Genomic DNA, 19123 nt, shown 5'->3' with positions numbered 1-19123 from the left:
ATTCTTTCCATAGAGCAAGAGACCTTCCTCAGAAGCCCTGAGGGTAAAAAACCCTTCCAGTAAAGGCAGGCTGGCTGGCTTCGGCCAGTTTTCCTAACCTGTCACTGTGGCAAGTTCTTAGACAAGTCAGGACCCACACCTAGAACCGCAGGTGAGCAGTCCCAGCAAATCACATGACTGCTACATAAGGAAGTATAATACAGCAGATGCTGGGAAGATAACCGCAATGTCTATGATTCCATATAGTCCCCCTAAAATATATTTGGTTGCAGGATTGTTTGGTTACAAAAACAGAAACTGAATTAGCATGTTGAAAAAGACACAGAAGGATCTCAAGGAAACTCAGTTTTGGGAAATAGAGCATGGCATCAGAAACTTGACAGTTGATCAACTCTCTGTCTCTCTGTTGCTTCATGTTGTCTCATCTCAGCTTAACTCTGCATTACTGTTTTATTCCCCTGCTACTCCCCAAGAGAGTTGCCTTTCTGGGTTTCTTTAAACAGAGAATACATAGTCAAAAAAGGCTGGCAGTCCATAATTTAAAAGGCCTTACATCTCCTGTGCCTATAGTTATGATTAGCCACACTTTTGATCTCTCAATCCCAAATTTCTAGAATGAAGAAAGTGATTGGCCAGTCCATTTCCAGTGGGGTACATACTTTAATTGTTGTGGGAGATAATGGAATGTCACGTGATGTGTAATAGTTCCTCTTCAGAGATGAGAAAGGTATATGAATCGGAGGGAAATGACATATTTGTGTATTATAGGAGTATATATTTTAATTTTTGGAAAATGGAACCACCTGTTTTTCAAGCTGGAAACCTGGGAATCATGTTTTATTCATCTCAATCCTTATGGCTTTACCTCTTCTTGAGGCAGATGGTATAATAGCTACCATTAAATGTACTAGATCTTAAGCAGTGTGGAGATATATATATATATATATATCTCATTTCATTCTCTCAACAAAGTCATGAAATGCACTATTATGTCCATTTTTAGGAGCCCAAATTGGGCCCATCGAGGTTTAATAGAGTTGACAGATGGCAGACCTGATGTTGTCTCCCAGATCCGTCTGATTTCAAAGCCCCAACTTTTTTTAGTGTTCATACCATCTGTACACAGACTTTGGAACCAGGCAGATCTGAGTTTGAATTTTGGCTCTGCCACTTACTGATCATGTATTCCTTATTGACCTCTCTGAACCTTAGTTTCAATTTCCGTGAAAATCTGAGGATGACAGGGGGCCCTTGAAAATGCTTAAAATAAAAATCAAAAATAATTAGCCATGTGTCTGGCAAATAATAGACTACCAACAAATATTAGTTACTTTCTATTCCACTTAATAAATGGAATAATATTTTGGGGAAAATATGTTGGAATTGAAAGGAGAGAAAAACACAGGTTTCAATTGGGTAGCTGCCACTTAGCAGCTTTTTAACCATAAGCAAGTTACCTAACTTATATGAGTCTCCATTTCTTCACTTCTAAAAACAAAGCAATACTAACTTCATTTAAGATGGTTGTGAGGATTAAATGGGGTTATATGTGGAAGGTTTTTGCCCAGCCTAATTTAAGTGGAGAGCTAGGATTGAGGTAGCTGCATATAATAAGTACATGGTAAATAGTTGCTGTTTAAGATATTAAATAAATAGGCTTGAAAGATGGACACTTTTTAGGGGTATATGCTGACGGGCCTCAGAAGAGCAGATTTTAAAAATGAACCACTGCTCTTTACTCATTTTATTTTGTTAAACGTAAGAATGTGTTTTCTTTATTGGGCCATTCTGATGATCCAGATACTAGGTTAGGTGATTTGCATTTGTATCTTTGTAAAAATCTTGCAAAAATAGACACTATTACTATGTTTTTAGAGATGTAGAAACCAAGACTCCAAGAGAATATGTAACTTGTTCAAGGATTTAAAACTCCCTGACAAAGTAATACTTTCTTTGAACATTGCTGCTTCTTAAACTATACTTCGTATATTCAAATGAATCAGTAATACTTTTGGCAATATAGAGAAGACAGCCTATGAATTTATAAATTTATTATATCACTATACCTTGCACTATCAGAGTAGAGATTTTAATTTGTTTTGTTTTGTTTATTTTGTGTATCGGCGGGGTGAGGGGGCAGCAGGGATTGATTTTTAGGAAAGACATATTTTCATCTACGTCCACAGTAAGTATAGGACAATTAGATAGCGAATTAATTGTTATATTGACTTTACAGCCATGCCTCAGTGTTCTAGTATACAAATGACAATATTAACTATCAGTCATAAAATAGCAGCTTCCAAAATACCATACTATATCAAAAATTTGAATTAGCAACAACTTAAGATATAAAGAACCAGTAAAAGAAACAAACCTTAGAAAACCCAGTGCTGTTAGCTTCCCAAAGAGGAAATTAAGATGCTGTGATCAGTATCTCACTAGCTGATCTTGTCGTATTGGTTGGGAAAAAGAAAAAAAGACAGCATCTGTGATGAAGTTAGGAGAGACCATGGAAGATTAACAAGTTTATACTCGTGCTTACAGATGTCTAAACAAATTTGAAAAAGTATGTTCAGGATATATAGAATTGGAAGGAAAATGCTAGTAAGAAATTTAAGTATTTGAAATAGGATTTGACTGGTCTGTTTGGTGGGTTCCATATGGTAGATTGATGCCTTTTGGATATGTATATGGACAGAAAAAAATTTTTTGACAAATTTAAACTGGAAAGGATGATCTTCCTGAAACTTCAAGCCATGATTGTGGTTTTTAGGTATCCATTTGCTTGTGAAACTCTAAAAAGCAAGGTTAGAATGTTATTGTTGCCATTAAGTTTTATTAAATTATACTGGGAAGTGAAACATAGAATAAGTGATGTTGGTGACAGTAATTCAGGGGCATTTCTAAAGAGGTCATACTGTGTTAATTTGTATAGAGAGAATATCCAGATTAGAATCTCACTGATTATATTTATTTAATATAATTGGTAGGTTGATAAATTTGTCTGACTTTGGAATATTCCCTGACTTTAACTAATCTATGCCTTTTTATTTAATATAATATTCCACTAATAGATTTGAAGAAAATCTAGAACTGAGTATAAAATGTTAACATTTTCGGGTGCCTGGGTGGCTCAGTCGTTAAGTGTCTGCCTTCGGCTCAGGTCATGATCCCAGGGTCTTGGGATCGAGTCCCACATCGGGCTCCCTGCTCTGTGGGAAGCCTGCTTCTCCCTCTCCCACTCCCCCTGCTTGTGTTCCTGCTATCGCTATGTCTCTCTCTGTCAAATAAATAAATAAAATCTTAAAAAAAAATTAACATTTTCTTTTTCCTCCTCATCTAAAACTAGACATTTGAGGAAGCAGAAAAAGCATGTTCCAGCTCTAATGCAGGGAAGGTTCTAGTTTGCCAATCCCAAGGAAAATTAAGAAATGTGAGGAAATCTACATCATACACAAAATGCAAGCTTCACAGGATAGGGCAAAGGCTTGTTCCAGCTGGCTTCCCAAACAACCATTAAGTAAAACCTTATACTTTAATATTGAAATGTATAGATACAGCAGTCAATGGATAGATAGATATAAATGAATCCATTTTTCTTCCATTTCTCTCCATTCATATTTTTTAAATAATTCTCTAGTCAGAAATTTTGACTTGAGAAGTTCAGGGTGTATCTTATCCAATTTTTAAAATGTTTTTAACTTTTCAATATTTTATATCTGAAAAGATCTTCATTTCATCAACAAATTTTTATTGAGCACCTATTATGTAATAGGCACTCCTCTGGGTACCAGGGCTAATGTGGTGAACAAGACAGTCTAGGTAGGTATTAGCCTTAAGGGAGCTTATATTCCTCTATTCATGGAGACACTAAACCACACTGACTGTTGACTTCATAGTTCAAGTACAAAGTTATCTGGGTTACAGAGATTCACAACTGACAGTGAAAAGCAGACAGAAAAGAGCAGTTTCTATTTCTACTAAGGATAATAATTTTCTAAGTGGATTAGATAAAATTTCATAATTGTTCTGTATTCCTAGGACACCAACAGAATTTGGAGTGTCAATGAAAAGTTCCAACTCAGACCCAGAATGGGACCTACCTCACTGTTGCAGTCAGAGAGAGCCCCAAATGAGAACTTCAGGGGTCCTCAAGGAAGTGTCCTGTTCTGAGTCTAGAGCATTGAGTCACAATTAGTGAGGAGGTCTTGATAGGATCTTGGTGAACCTCCAGCATTATCAAGTGGTAACTCTTTAAAATACCACCAGAAAAAAATACTTTTGGTCAAGCAAAACTAAGTTCATTTGATTTCTGCATTAAGGTTGAGCACTATCTTGACAGAGTCATAACAGGCTTCAAAATGGGAAATTGGGTCAGGATATTTATAGGGTGATAGGACCAGACCGGGCAGTCTGAAGGTAGGTCTTGCAACATGGGAAACTGATTGGCATTGCAAAAAATTTATGACAGAATTACTTTGAACTAGAGGGCAAAATGAAGCGAGGATCTTAAAACAAAACTTGATAACTAAGCTGTTTATGTTTCACTTGTATCTTCAATGAACAGGCATTTCCTCAAGTAAACAATGAGGTTATTTTGCATACTCTCAAAAGGAAAACGTGCAGTTCACCATGGAATTATGTAGCACAGGGACAGGGAAGTAAGTTTGATTCCAGAATTATTTAACACAGGGATAGGAACATGTGCCTGTTCTCTGTAATGTTTAACAGAGGAATAGAAAATCACTTTGGTTTCAGACAACAGAGAAATATGTTAATGTAATGTCAGTTATATTACGTAGGTGCTATGAAAACAATAATAAAGTAATCCAGGAGAAGAGAGAGTAAGGAGTATTATTTTAGTATCGTCAAACAAGGCCTGTTTTAGGGAAAGGGTGTTTGAGCAGAAATCTGAATGAAGTGAGCAGACAGTCCTGTGGATATGTCTTGGGGAATAGAAATCAAAGTGCAAAGACCCTGAAGGGGGAGCATGTTGGGGAAGAACAAGGTGGCCAGGGAGCCTGCAGCAGGGTGCCTAAATGCCTAGAGTGGTAAACCAGGTGAGGCGGCACAGGGCGCAGACCACATAAGGCCTGAGAGGCCACGGCAGAGAGTTGGGATTTTGTTCTAGGTGGAATGAGAAGTCATTGTAGGGTTTTAAACTGTTGATTGACATGGTTAGACATAATGTTTTTAAAGGTGACTCTGGCTCAGTAAAAATAGGAGGTTCTCGGAGGGGTGGCATCTAGAAGGCCAGATAGGAGACCATTGCAGTAGGAACAGGAGAGACAATGGTTTTTTGAACTATGGAGGTAGTTCTGGGCTGGTGAGATACATCTTGAAAGTGGAAGGCTTTGCTAATAAATGTGATGTGAAACGTAGAAGAAAGAGGAGGCCAAGGTGTTTTTGGACAGTGCCACAAGATGAATGAATGACAGTACCATTTACTAACCAAGGACATCTCTTGAGGGTATGGATAGAAATAACGCAGGCTTCTGCCCTCAAGTAGCTGATGCTTTGGTGAGGCAGATAAAACACAGAGGTAGTAACTGTAATAGAGCATCTAGAGTTTAAGTGAAGGGGGCAACAGTGGAGTGGTAGCTGGTAGACAAAGTTCTAAGGCACTGAGTTCCAATGAGCATTGCTTCCGGCTGGATAGATAGCAGGAGGCTTCACAGATGCCATTGGGATATTTGAATGGCATGGTGAGTGATTGTTTTAAGTGCCTGCAAAGGAGAGTGCACAGTGCTAGACACTGATGATTCAGATACAGATCATTCTGGTTATGGTCTTTAAGGCCTAAACTCCATAATGAGGTGGTATAGGGTACAATGTGATGAGAAGTCTAATTGAAGAATAAATGTGCCGAGGATGGGATGATTCATGCTGGCTGAAGGGATGAGATTTTACTAGAGTTTTAAAAGGCAAATGGATGACTCATAGCTAGAAATTGACAGAATTAAATGGTCATAGGGTGATTTTAATGCCTCTAATGTTTGTTACTCTCAGCACAACCCAGAAAAGGGGAAAGCCTGCAATGTGTTCCCAGAGATCGCTAGATATCTGGATTGTCTTGCAATCTGGCAAAATGAAGCTCTCCTTCTGAATTAAGACATCATGGTTTTTTAATTTATTATATTTTATTTATAGTACAATTGAAAATGGTTTTATGATACTCCATACATGAAATTTGGGGAGATTATTTTTTGGGAAATTATTTTCCCTTGCATCTTATCTTTTTCTTTTGTCATATAGTTCTATAATGGATTCTTAAGCCCATTTCCATTACTCTTTAATAATACTTATGCCACCCCTTCTGCTAAGATTGGCTAACTGAACATAATTAAAAAATGTGATTAATTAAAAAAAAAAGATTTGAAAAGCCAAAATAGGGAAACTTAAGTAAAGTTGGTTGGGATATTCGGTTTATACAACCGTTGTGTTATTTTCCTTTACTGACATTACAGTTTATTCATACTAGCTTTGTGCACTACTCTGAAAGTTAAATCTATTCTTAAAATTATTTTTAACATTGTAAATACTAATTTTGTTTCTCTCTATGAGTCTAATTTCTCTGTTTCTCTCTCTGAGTCTAATTATGCATTTGTAGTTATGTAATTTAATTGTGTTCACTATGACAAAGAATCTAATTTGTCATCATAGTAGTGAATTCCTATATCTCCAGTGACAATTCAGTTTTTTGGAGAGAATCAGAGAATATGAATTTGAAATCCTGAGCCTACCACTAACCATAAGACATAGAACATTTGATTCCTCATTTTTCTTATTATAAACTCATCTTCATAATTAGAGCTAATAATCTGTTCATATATTTATTAAATACCTATTATGTGTGAAGTGTAAACAATACAGAGACATTCTTCAAAGAACTTCAGTCCTCAAGACTTAGTATTACTGTTTGTGAGTTATAACACTCAAAGGAGATAATAAATATGAGAGAACTTTGAAAAATGGGAGGTGCTAGATAAGCCATTACCCATATTTTTTATATATAATATAGGAAAATTAACTGGTTCTTTAACATTTTTGAACCCTTAAATAATTAGAGTGTACCTTAAAGAAATTTAAGCTTTACTATTACCCTATCGAGCCTCTTTTTCTCCCTTAGCATCTTTTAAGAGGTACCATAATTTCTCTAGGGAACATTGTTGAATACAATACGATATTGATACAGAGCTTTGTGAAGCTCTGATTCCATCTGAAATTCTGAATTTCACATGGATTTTTTTTTCATGAAAAGAATTATGTATCAGGTATTTAATTTTATTTTTGTTAATAATAACAGTTATAATGGCTAACATTTTGGGGGTAAATTTTTGTATTGATATGCATTATGAAATATTTTATTATTATGCATTTTAATCCTTAAATTAAACCTAGGAAATAAGTACTGTTATTAATCCCATTTAGTGAGTAGATAAGGTATAGATACTTTAAGTACTCCACCCAAGGTTACAAAGATGGCAAACGATATAGGCAGTTTTAACTGGAAAAGTCACTGAAGAACACCCCCAGTTGATCTAACGAAATGTGTAATTAAATCCTTTGCCAAAATTAAATACGTAATGCTTTTGCAATGGAAAATAACATTATACACAATTCTTACGGTAAATGAGATCAGAACATTGTTATCATGTTTCCAGTAGCTATTGAAGTTTTAGTTATGTTGCTTGTAATGGAAATTTCATTTTACAGTTTGGGGATTTCTGAGGTAAATGACTATTTTAGCCTCTCCATAACTACTTGGCAAAAATCAGAATATGGCTTTCTTTCTGACGGACTATAGCTACCTTTTATTTCCATTTTAGGTAATATTTATTTTATGCAGCTAATATGTCTGATTTGAAAGTTTTATGGTTGAACACATTTGATTTTTATTAAGTCTTTGACAAATGATTAATGCAGTTCTCTATTTCATCTAAATATATTCCAGCACTTCCTAACCTCCCACTTCCATAATAGTATAGATTTCTCTTTTGATTACTTTGTCTTCACTCTTCCTCCTAAACGGGGCTTATTATTCCAGTTGGATTCATCAGCAACAGTTTAATGGTATAAATTCATTAAGTAATCAATTTTCCTGTTAGCCACAGAACCCTGTTTCTTGCTATATTTTCCATAGTTCTGAGGTCTAAAGCAGCGATTTTCTACTGGAAGAGACATCCCAGCTTAAAGGAGGTTCATTAAGGTATAAGGGGATGGGTGTTTTTATGTCTATCTAAACCGATCGTTCTCTCTCCCCCTAGAGATTCTGAAAAGCTTTTCCTCTGCTTGCATAGCAAGACCTTGTTACTAATAAATATATTGGAGTCTGGGGCACCTGAGTGGGGGCTCAGTCAGTTGAGTGCCTTTCTTTGGCTCAGGTCATGATCTCAGGGTCCTGGGATAGAGCCCCAACTTAGGCTCCCTGTTCAGGCTCTCCTTCTCCCTCTGAACCCCCCACCCTGCTTGTGCTTGCTCTCTCTCTCTCTTTAAATAAAATCTTTAATATACATATATATATATAAAATTATATATATATACATAAAAGTCTAAATTATATATAGGAGTCTATTATATATGTATTATATGTATATGTATTATATATGTGTATATATATAGGAATATATATGTGTATATATAAAATTACAAAATTATTGTATGTGTAAAATATCTAAAATTCATTGAAAACTGTTAGCCTAGACCCAAGGTACACTAACATTTGTGATTCCAGAAAATCCAGTCAGACTGCTCTAAATTGTTTCTATAAGAGCAGTTTCTTACTTTGACAGAATAGTTCCAAGTAATTAAGGAACTCTGGAGATTACTATTTCATTTTAACCTAGGCCCGTTGGACCTGGTCTCTTGTTCATATTGCCTTTTAGAGACTGAGCCATACTCTGAACCATGAAGATAAGATCTCCTTTTAGGCAATTTTAAATAAATATTTAAGAATTAATTCATTTTTTTTTCATTTGAATGTTAATAATAGCAGCAATAATAATGGAGCTACCAAGCTTATAATAAAACATTTTATAGTGCTGAAAGTATTTTGTGCATTATATAACTTTGGATATCTTCCCATTAAATTGCATTTTATTTGGGTATAATTTAAATGTAATATCACCTACATGGTTTTAAATCCTAAGCCTTCTTTTGTTTCTATCATGTTGTGAGCTTTTGTTGAAGGGGAGGTCATCAGCAAACCATTGACATTTTGGGTAGGGTGGTCAGAAAACATGTTATCAACATCATCTTTTAAAAATTTGGGAGACTCTGGAAAACATAATAGAACTTTTAGTGTTAACTTTAGTCTAAGGTAACTGGTTCAACTGCACTGGGTCCCCAGATATGAAAAGGTAAATAAAAACTGGCTTTCAGAGAAAAGAGAAGTAGAAAAGGAAAAGGAGCATCACTTTTCTACCTTAAGATGCATGGCAGTATGTGGAATCTAAGACACATATTAGCTTCATTGGGTCTGACCAAACACGAAGGCAAATACGCTATTGCTTATAGATCCTGTAAAGACAAGGAATGTAGGTAGGTGTTTTTTGTTTTTTGTTTTTTTAACTGATAAAGATATTTTTAAGACTATTGATTGATACTTTCATTGCTTATTACAAGAAAGGTGTGATCATAGGCCCTATCTTGGGGACAGTTTAGAAAGAATCTGAGCAGTGTTCTTAATTTGGTCAGAATAAGTTGCTCGGACCTCAGACATATTTGGAATAAACAATGAGGGACATAGAAGTAGGGATCTCCAGTTGTGCAGTTGTTATTAATTCGGTATTTCTGGCATGGGAACTTCATCTAAGGCAGCAAATATAGAAACTTCTGTTGGGAAGGAATCTCTCCAGATTTGCCATTCTAGGGAAGCTCACACATTTCTAAAGCATTTGACTGGTGCCAGCTTCTTTGGAAGAAACACAGGCACCAGATCAGTTTAATGCTTAACAAAATGTTAAAACAGGAGAAATAATACCAAAGAATGACAGGCCACTCTAAAATTGATCTTTTCTGTGAAGTTTTCCTTTGGGATAATTAGAAATTGGACCTGAGAAGACCCAATACAGAATCAATTTGGAGATTGTGTGTGTCCTCGCCACCAAATTGATGGTGCATTTGGTGAGGTGGTGGTGAATTTGGCTTAGCTGTAGGCAATGCTTGAATGTTTCATTATCTGAATCAGGGAACCCTGAAAAAGTAAGAATGATGAGACCCTTCAGCTGGGGAGGAAATGGACACTTTAGGAGTGATTGTCCTTGAAACCGCAGTCAGCGAGGCCCCAGCACCACTGGCTTTCACAGGAGTGACAGCAACGTAGCGTGAGGAAGACTTAGCTTAAGCAGGAATAAACAGAAATACAGTGTCTCTGTCATCTTCCAGTCAGATGCTTTATGTTTGGTCAAATGGAGATAGAAAGGAACTTTTTAATGACAAAACTTCTGGCTTCAGACTTTATTTTAGTCTTTAAATCTTCCCTCACAATTAAATTAAGGATCTCATGGAAATTAGAAAGTGTCATCCCTCTTAAAGTGTGAATTATTTTCTGCTATACCCCTTTATATATGGCAAAATCTATACAGGAGGGAGATCTAGGTATCCCCTAGTATAGTAATTCTGTTTTGTGGTAAACATGGAGTGTTTATGGCCTATATCATTATACTAGAGATTTATGCTGTATCATTTATTGTCCTAAAACTATGTTGTACATAAACTGTGCAAATTTATAAAACTATGGAAAAATATGTATATACAGTATATATATGTGTATATATATATATATACATACATACATATAAATTAGGAATAATAACTATAACCAAACTTATAAGACAAAGGCAAGCATGAGAATGTTATGAAATGTTAGGCTGAAATATGCAGTCCATTGGAAATGCAATGCAGTAAAGTCTTGCCATTCCTTTATTTGAAGTTTCTAAAAGAACAATATACTCACTAGTACATGATTTCTTCACAATTTGCTCTTTTCTCCTCTCTTCAATAAGGCCTCTAGTGAAAAAGAAAATAGAGTATTAAATTTTACATGCAAATTTTCAGTAGTTTGCAAATGACTAGGGGCAATTCTGCCTATTAAATTACTTTATTCCCACTACTGGTATTTTAAAATGTTGAACATTCAGTTTATGTTGAAATATACAGCTATACTTTCATATTACTGAGATTTACCATATTATGTGCTTGTCAAAATCTGCATGTTTCTTTTTTATAAGTTGTTAAAGAAATGTTCTATTAATATGTGTGCTCTTGTTGCACAGACTTATAGTGCTATGCTAGCAGCTGAATGTTTAATAAAAGTATAACAAGATGTGAAACATGCATTATACAATATATTAAAATTTCCTCTTTGCTTATGTTGCATTTTTATACCATTTTATTGATTTAGAGACATACACTGATGAACATAATGACTTGTAACATTTTTACAGGTGGGGATTCAAATGTGTACCTATGGTTTGTCAGAAATTCCTGGAATTAATTGCTCGATTCAGTGGGGGAATAAAGTTCAATCTAATCTCACTTCATTTTAAGTGATACTTTAAGCGATACTACTGGTGATAGATCAGTTATTATATATTTTATCAATATTTAAAAACTTTTATGGTCTGTATCAAATGCCACCAAATTAAATCTACCTTTAAAGATTTAGGCTTTCCTTTTACTTTACTTTCTTGCCTTTCAAAACACTCAATATACAAAAGGAAATTATAGGCATCTTGTTAAATGTCCATATTTATATCTGAATAATTATCTTCCATTTTTGCTGATAGTTCGGTTTGTATTTGTAAGTATATCAAGGCCTTAGGAAGTAAACAGAAATGACTTGGGTCTCATATCTAAATCATTATATGTTTCTTAATGTATCGGATGCTGAATAAATATCTTTAGAAGCTAAGAACAGTCTATAAATTCTAGATATCTCCTGACCTGCTGCACACTAGTTCAAGCTTTTCAAGTTTCTGAAATGAATAAATTATTACATATTACCTGAGAGTTTGAGGACTTGGAATTTCCTAGTGGCCCTGTATTATCTTGGGCTCTAAGCCAAATGATAGAAATTAGGATAGTTTAGGGTTAGAAGGTTCTAAAAGAGCAAGTCAAAAGGGATGAGCATATCTTAAATTTCCCTAAAAAGGTTTTTCCCAAATGTTTCTGGAATCCTTTTTATTTTCCCGGTTGAGTCCAAAGCCCTCTATCTGTCCCTGAATTAAGTTTTGTCTTCTTCATAAAATCTTCCCAAACAGCTACATCCCACATGGATCTTTTCTTTCCATATGTAGCTCTTGTACTTATACATTGTACTAAATAGTTTATTTCTTAATTATATGTTGCTTTGGATTTTTGTAAATGTTTGACATTGTGAAATTTTATTTGCTTCAAAAAGCACAATGCTAAAATGTGATTCATCTCCTTGGGAACCCTATGTGTTTTAATTACAGAAGTTATTCCCAAATAGTAATGGTAGCTGGGTATTGTAGCCTCCCAATTAGGCTCATCGTGTGATCATTTAAAGGTTTACACAAAATCCTCTTTAAATATAGCTAATTTTTCTCTGAAAGGATATTTCTGTTTAAAAAAGACTTATTAGTATCGATAGATTTATTTGTAAGGGAGGAGAACAAAACACTTTACTCTTCTAGGTTCTCTGGCTGGAGCCCTACAAATTAGACTGAACAAAAGATAGATTACTAAAAGAAAAACAGAATTTATTAACATGTGCATTGAATGAGAGAACTCATTGATGAATAACTGAAGGGGTGTTTAGAACTTGGACTTATATAGCATCTTTACAAAGGACAACAAATTAGTAGAAAAGAGATAAGACAAAGGAAAAGTTTTAGGCCTGTAGGGGCAGCAAACTGGGAAGGTAAATATATGGGGGAAAATAATGGGATGGTAAGCTTTTATAGGGTTTGTTATATGGTTTCCTCTGGTACCATCTGTCTCTGGGCTGGTAGGAGTCTTCACTCTGCCCCTCCTAGTAGAGAGGGAGAGGACAACGAGTTCCGCTTGTGTCTGCTTCCTCTCAATTGCCTTCAGCTCAAAACAGTTCTTATGTCATAGTAGCATATTTTTGCAGTGGCATATTCTGAACCTCCTCACATTCATTCAAGAAATATTTATCAAACATCTTCTATGTACCAGCGACAGTATGTAGGCATCTGGGCTTTTATGGAGTATGCATTCTAGTGGAGTAGCCTGATGACACACAAATTAATAAAGAAGTGGACAGGAAATTGTCAGATGATAATGAAGTACTACACAGAAAATTAAAGCAAGGGGACAAGACAGGGAGTAACTGACTGACGACTTCATATTGGATAATCAAGCAAGTCTTCTGGGAGGAGAGGACCTTTAAATTAAGACCCGAAGGAGCTGGCCAAGCAAAAACTAGGGGACATGCATTCCAAATGGTGAAATGAAGTAGTCCTAACTGTGGGAGATGTTAGCGGACAAGGAAACGTGTGGTACAAGTGAGGAAGTAGCCAGGGGCCAGATCAGGCTGGGCTTTGCAAACCAGAGTCAGTGTTTGGGTTTCATTTTGAGTATAACAGGAAGCCCTTGGAGAGTTTAAACTAGGAAGGAAGATCATGGGGGTAGGTTTTACATTTTTAAAGGTTAGTCTAGCAGTATTCTTTCAAAAGCATTTTCATGCAACTACCCTTTATGACCATTATGTTTAATGACTATGAGATTGAATTTAAGCATTATGGTTAGGGGTACTTAGGTTATTTCTAATATTCTCTATTTACACAATTCATCCCAAAGTATAATATATTATAATATAAATAATGACATGGTAAATATTTTTATGTAAATAGTTTTCCTGTTCTGTTAGATGGGTCACATAGGATAGGTTTCCAGCCATAATATCCCTGTATCAAAGAATATCTTTTTTCAAGTATGGAATGAATACATCCTGCTGAATGACTTTCTAAAAGGCTGGTACCAATTTGTTTTCCCTGATAATGTAGAAGAATATAATTTATTGTAGGCTTATCAACTTTTAAAATAATTTTAAAAATCCTGTTAATTTAATAAGGAAAACCCCAAAATAATGGTGTATATTACATATTTAACATAAGAGAAAATACTATTTAAAGAAATTAAGTAGCAAACACCTCTATATAAAATATGAACTAGCCTAAATGTATGCAATTTGTTATCAATTTTTATTTTCCTTGTTCTAAATCTGCTATCCTTGTCTAATTAGAACACAATTCATTGAAACTTGGTGATGCACATCTAAGAAAGCCTTTTGCAGATTTTCCTCAGAGCCTCAGGAGCAATACAATTTGGCATAAAGTGACATACTGTGGGAATAGGAGCTCTCAAATATTTTCTAATTCTAGTCTACCTCCTATGGGCCAAGAATCTATTTATAGGTGAGGCCTAAACTTTTTTTTTGGGTGGGGGACACTGGGGATTGTGTGTCTTTCTTTAAGTTGATCCATGTCAGGACAAGGAAATGATATATTACTGTTTGACTTTATGTATTTGAAACCGAAACCCAAGTTTAACTGATAAAGTAATCATGTCAATAATGTATCTATCCTCCACACTGCTCAGTTATCCAAAAAGAATCTTGTAGCTAGCAACGTCTATTGTTAAAACTCCTACCTGTCTTTCAGAGAGCAGTAGGTGCATATTAGTGCATTATTTGCTAACCTTTTTGCTGTTGCCAAAGATTTCTTATCAATAGACTCTGTTCAGTTCTGCTAGATTTATGTGAACTTCCAAAAGTAATTTTCAAACCAATATACTGTCCCCATTAAAGCACAAATTTTCTACAAATCATCTAAGCATTTCTTATGGGTAAGCATTTCCTACCCAACTATATCCCAAGATCCTTGAAAATAGAAAGTATGCATTTTGTTAATAATTTATATTCTCTAGAACATGTGACACTTAGTAGGCATTCAGCCGTGGTTATAAATTATAAATAATATATACACGCATACATACACATACATACTGAGAGAGAGAAAGAAATCTGTGATTACTTACTGGCATGCATGTTGTTGACAACCCTGCAAGATTGGAACTAATCATTCATCCCTAATATTATTTGAAAAGGAGCACCCCCCTCTTGCCTTAGTTATTAGTATCATGCTAGGATTATTGTTTCTGAGTTGCAGGATAATTAATGAAACATTTTACCTACTCTCGAATATTTAGGATTTGAGCTGAACTGACTTTCCAAAAAAAAAGAAAAATCCTCTTATTCTCTCTTTAAACTTTAACTTGCGAGCAGTCATCTTTAAGGATAGTCGTCCTGATGCAACCAAGACAGAGAGCGATGGACTCCAGAGCTCAGGGTGCAGGCTCAGGTTAGCCAGTCACCTTGGCATTTATGAAAGGGATCAGCACAGTGCAGCCTAAGGATATGTAGTGATAACAGCTCATCTCCTGCTTCCTCCTTGACAAATATTTACCAAAAAATAAATAAATTTAGCTAGGGGAAAAGATTTGAAGCAACAATTGGAAAAAAAATCTTTGACAAACCATGAAGAAGGGGGAAAGAAAAACCTGGAGTAGGAGTCAAATTCTACTAGAGTCTGTTACTTATCATTTATAGGATCATTGGAAATTGCTTACCTATCTGTATCTCAAAATCCTCATCTGTCAGATCGCTGTAATATCCTAATTACTTCACAGTGCTATGAAGATATAAGAAGAATATATAGGTCAATATTCTGTATAAAATATTTAATAATAAGATAATAATTGTTGGAAACCTAGCTCTCAGAACCAATAGTTTTAAAAAAGGAGAAGATGTATTTTTTATTCCAAATGATAAAAATTGTACTGCAGGTAGAATGCTATCATTGAGTTCTTTATGAAATTGTTTCATTTGGTCGATTTAAAGTTGTCATCATTTCACTGAATGCCAAACATAAACAAACAAAAAAATGGGTAGACAGACTCAGGACTCTGGGGAATTTATTATTTCTGAAAAACATCTTGTTTCTCTGAACTTTAAAAACTGACATTTTTTTTCTATATTTAAAAAAATCTTTATACTTCTCTAAGCTCTTACCTCATACTTATTACCCCTGTACTTTCTCTTTGAGACTCCCTAGACCTGCTGAATCTGGAGTCTGGGAATGGGGCCCCAGAAATCTGTATTTAATAAGCCCTCTGGGTTATTTCTTACATGCTAAAGTCTGAGAAGCACTAGATTACATATGTAAGGGGCAGGAAAGGAGGTAAAAAAGTAAAGAATGACTATAAAGATTTGATGTGAGCAACTGGATGAATGCTGGGACCATTTTTGGGGAAAAGGAATACTGGGAAAAAAGCTGATTTAAGAGAAATCCATACTTTATTCTTTGGTTTATTTTTATTTTAAAATACTTAATTGTAGTATAATATATATAATAAAATATTTTCTATCTTAACTTTTTTTTAAGATGTTATTTTTAAGTAATCTCTACACTCAGTGTGGGGCTCAAATTTACAACCCCAAGATCAAGGGTCCCATGCTCCACCGACTGAGCCAGCCAGGCACCCCCATCTTAACTTTTTAAAAAAGTATTTATTCATTTATTTTAATTCTAGTATAATGGGCCTATTTTTTAAGCATATGGTTCAGTAGTACTGAGTATATTCACATTGTTTTGCAACCAATTGTAGGAACTTTTTCATCTTGTAAAACTGAAACATACTAAACAACTCCCTGGATTTTCCCTTCCCCTGGTCCCTGACAACTACCATTCTACTTTCTTTCTCTATGAATTTGACTACTCTAGATACTTCATTGTATTAACCTGGTCGGGATGCTGTAACAAAATACCATAGACTGAGTGGCTTAAACAATAGACATTTACCTTTCACGATTTTGGAGGCTGGGAAGTCCAGGATCAAGGTGCTGGTTCCTGGTGAAAGCTCTTTTCCTTTCAGAGGGCCACCTTCTTGCTTTGTCCCCACGTGGTAGAGAAGAAGAGGACTCTGGTGCCTCTTCCTCTTCTCCTAAGGGCACCAGAGCTATGAGATTAGGGTCTCACCTTCATGACCTCATTTAACCTTTTTTACTTCTTCACAGTGAGCATCTCCAAATATGGTCACCTTGGGGGTAAAGGCTTCAGCACAGGGATTTGCAGGGGATATACTTCAGTCACTAGCAGTCATATAATGAGAATAATACAGTATTTGTCTCTTTTGTGACTGACTTATTTTGTTTAGCATAATGTAGAATTTAATCTTTGATCAGTTAAGTTTGAAGCAACTATTTCACATCCGGGCGAGGCGTTAAGGTGGCAGATGGCAAGAAGACATGCCAAGTGGTCTTTTGTGTGATTTCTGCGTCTCTGTGCAAAATGTCAAATCCAACACAAAGTCTCCTATCAAAGTAGCTTCCATTTCTAAGTGCTTTGAGTTCCAGATGTGGAGAAAAGGGGAAAGCTGATTTCTTTGGAATCCCAGCATTGGGGTTAAAGAGTCAAGAATACTGGACTTGGAAACAGAAACTGTGGTCCAAATTTTGGCCTTCTCACTATCTAAATGACCACAGATGATTTGCTTAAATTTCTTTTAGCAATGGTGGCTTTAAAATAGCTGGGGGTTGGGGGGGTGGCGCTTGGGTGGCTCAGTTGGTTAAGCATCTGCCTTCAGCTCGGATCATGATCCCAGGGTCCTGGGATCCAGCCCTGCAGCATTGGGCTCCCTGCTGAGCAGGGAGCCTTCTTCTTCCTCTCCCTCTGCTTCTTCTCTGCCTACTTGTGCTCTCTCTGTGTCAAATAAATAAAATCTAAAAATAAATAAATAAATAAAAATAAAACAGCTTAGGGATAATTATTTCCTCCTTAAAGTATTGTTATAAAGATAAAATAAAATATTATATATGAAAGCACCTGGCACATAGTAGATATGAAATACATATTTGTTAAATATAAAATGGGGGGGTTCTTTTAAGATTTTATTTATTTGAGAGAATGAGAGAGGGAGAGAGGAAGGAGGGTCAGAGGGAGAAGCAGGCTTCCTACTGAGCAGTGAGCTGGATGCGGGACTTGATCCTGGGACTCCAAGATCATGACCTGAGCAGAAGACAGTGGCTTAACCAACTGAGCCACCCAGGTGTCCTAAATTAGGTGTTTTATATATATATGTATATGTATATATATTTTTTGATTATGCGGAGAACAAATTTTATTGTGACACTTTATACATTGGCTAACCATAAAAAATAGTGCCAAACCAATATTGAAAAGATCAAAAAAAAATAATGAAGGCTGAAATGAAAATATTACTATTATAAAGTTAGGTCTTCCTAAATTATTCTTATATTTCTATAAATGAAGAATAAGGCCTTGCTTTTTTATTATTATGACAGACCACTACTGTTTTGCTTGTTACTTTTTATTGTTGTTAATTATAATACTTTTTAAAGTATTTTTTCTTGTGTTTTCCCATCACAGATTTATCTTGTTTCAATCGATATTTTAATAAGAAAATGTCATGAGTTTATATAGTTATTGTTTCTACAATAACAATTATTATAACTACATAGTGTTAAGAATTATTCTTTAGAAATAATAATTTATTGAGGAAAATTTAATTTAAGAAAAATAAATACCTTAATAAAAAAATTCCTTGATACTGGATGAAAAAATATGCAATGATACCCTATCATTTCTCAGGTATAAATAATCGTCTTTTACACAGCCTTACCCCATTTTTTTGAAAAAGCCTTTTTGTGTGTGTGTGTGAATCCAAAAGGGCAATACATTTTACAATATTCAATATTTGTATAACATTTAAAAAAATTCTTTTAATGCATTTAGTAAGCATATTTAAATAAAAAAATACAATTCTGTCACATGAACTACTTTATAAAATCCAAAGAGATTAATTTGAGAAGGGAGAAAAACAAAAAAGTGTGAAAAGAACCTCCTTTAAAACCAAAGTCCACCAAAGTTCATTGAGAAAAAGTGCATTAGATAATCAGGAAAAGATTTACTTTCTGAATAGGGGCATTCCATGTCTTAGAAGGCAGGAGAAAATAGTTTTAAGCAGATTTTGTAGAAAGACATTGCCAAAAATGTAGGTGTGTACGTGTGTGTGTGTGTGTGTGTGTGTGTGTGTGTGTGTGTGTGTGTGTGTG

The 19123-nt window shown here is 35.1% G+C and overlaps 1 protein-coding gene across 8 annotated transcripts in view; it reads left to right on the top strand.

The window, feature by feature from the left end:
* Window positions 1-19123, top strand: part of NAALADL2 (N-acetylated alpha-linked acidic dipeptidase like 2) — a 1329911-nt gene that overhangs the window by 1072947 nt on the left and 237841 nt on the right. The window lies entirely within an intron of this gene.

Source organism: Callorhinus ursinus, unplaced genomic scaffold, assembly GCF_003265705.2.
Source record: "Callorhinus ursinus isolate GAN/ISIS: 27379988/994484 unplaced genomic scaffold, GSC_fseal_2.0 scaffold1, whole genome shotgun sequence".
Taxonomy (NCBI): domain Eukaryota; kingdom Metazoa; phylum Chordata; class Mammalia; order Carnivora; family Otariidae; genus Callorhinus; species Callorhinus ursinus.
The sequence above is the reverse complement of the archived record's forward strand: the minus strand, read 5'-3'. Positions and strand labels throughout refer to the sequence as shown.